The following is a 1,729-nucleotide window of genomic DNA, read 5'->3' as shown; positions in this document are numbered from 1 at the left end:
ACTCTCCCAGATCTCGCTCGCTCACTCGCCTCTCTCACTTTATACAATTGATCTTTTTGTATACCAAAGCAGATTATACAACTGCTTTCTTTTGTATATGTATAGCGAAATATACATATTTATGTTTGTTATGGAGCGCAATTATACAAACTTTGCTATAGCATACAAATATGAATTTTGTGTTTGCTATATGTGAAAGTTGCTCTTAGAAAAATTCTAAAATATATACCGAAACGAAGAAGAGATTGAAATTTTTGGGGAAACCAGATGCGGAAGAGAGAAGGATTCTTGGGATTTTTGTGGAATTTGGGCGCTAATTATGCTAGGTGATAATAATGTTTTCTCTATATTTAATTAGGATAGATATTTTAGGAATATAAATTTTTTTACAATATAATTTTAAAGTTAAAAATTCAAATTTAAAATAGTTATATTTATGTAATTTTTAAAAGGTAATGCTAACCTTTAAAATCATCACTTTAAAAAGTTGTATCCATGTAATTTCTCCTAAAAACTAAGCGTCTGATTTTAAATTTCTAAAAAAAATGGTAAGTTATTTTCGGATAAAGTTTCAACATGCGCTTGATCATAAAATTCGAGAGAAATACTTGACTTTCTAAAAAAATATGATTTCTACCCACAAGTTTTAAAAATTATTTAAAATGTCCATAACTCTGTATTAGCATTATATAATGAAAATGTTCCGTGAAAAGTCGTGACAGTGAACATAATTAATATGAATTTGAAAAAAGAGGAAGAAAACAAAAGAAAGATACTATTTATTTGTATACGAGAAACTATTGTTACTACTTGTAATTGGAAGTGATTTTGGAGAGCAAGCTTGGAAAAAAATTGTATAAAGTATGTATATAATGGTATAAAATTTGTACAACAAACTAGGAATGAAATTTAATACAAAACTATAAATAATGGGTGTTTTTATAAAGAGTAAATTTTAGGTTTAGCAAACATAAAAATCATATTTGTATGCTATAGCTACAGTTTGTATAATTGCGCTCCATAACAAACTTTATGTTTGCTATGGCTATTAATTTGTATATCTCGGTATACATATACATAAAAATCTGTATTTATATATTTCGATATACAAATTAAAGCATAGTAATTGTATATAAACAAAATTACTACATACTCCATCTGTCCCTAATTACTTGTCCACTTTTGAATTGACACACATATTAAGAAAACAATTAATGACATAGTGAGTTTACCATTTTACCCCTATTAATTATGAAGTGGATGAAAAGTTCTACATTTTTCAAAGTAATTAGTCATTTAATTGAGGGTATAATAGGTTTAAAAAATTAGTCCTTTCTTGATTTGTCAAAATGGACAAGTAATTAGGGACAACTATAAAAGGAAAAATGGACAAGTAATTAGGGACAGAGGGAGTATATACAACGCATATGTATACCGAATGGGTCTATTTGTATATTTACGATATACAAATGGGTCCTGCAATTAATTTTTATACAACACATATGTATATCGAATGGGTCTATTTGTATATTCGGTCTACAAATGGGTCCTGCAATTAATTCTATTCGTATATTTGGTATACAAATGTGTCCTGTAATTAATTTTTATACAACAAATATGTATACCGAATGGGTCTATTTGTATATTTCGGTATACAAATAGAATGACAAAAAACATGGAATGTTTGCTGCGAATTACAAATAAAAGAAGGGAAAATTACATAAATCAC

Source organism: Solanum tuberosum, unplaced genomic scaffold (assembly GCF_000226075.1).
Source record: "Solanum tuberosum cultivar DM 1-3 516 R44 unplaced genomic scaffold, SolTub_3.0 scf00128, whole genome shotgun sequence".
Lineage (NCBI taxonomy): Eukaryota > Viridiplantae > Streptophyta > Magnoliopsida > Solanales > Solanaceae > Solanum > Solanum tuberosum.
Note: the sequence above shows the minus strand (reverse complement) of the source record.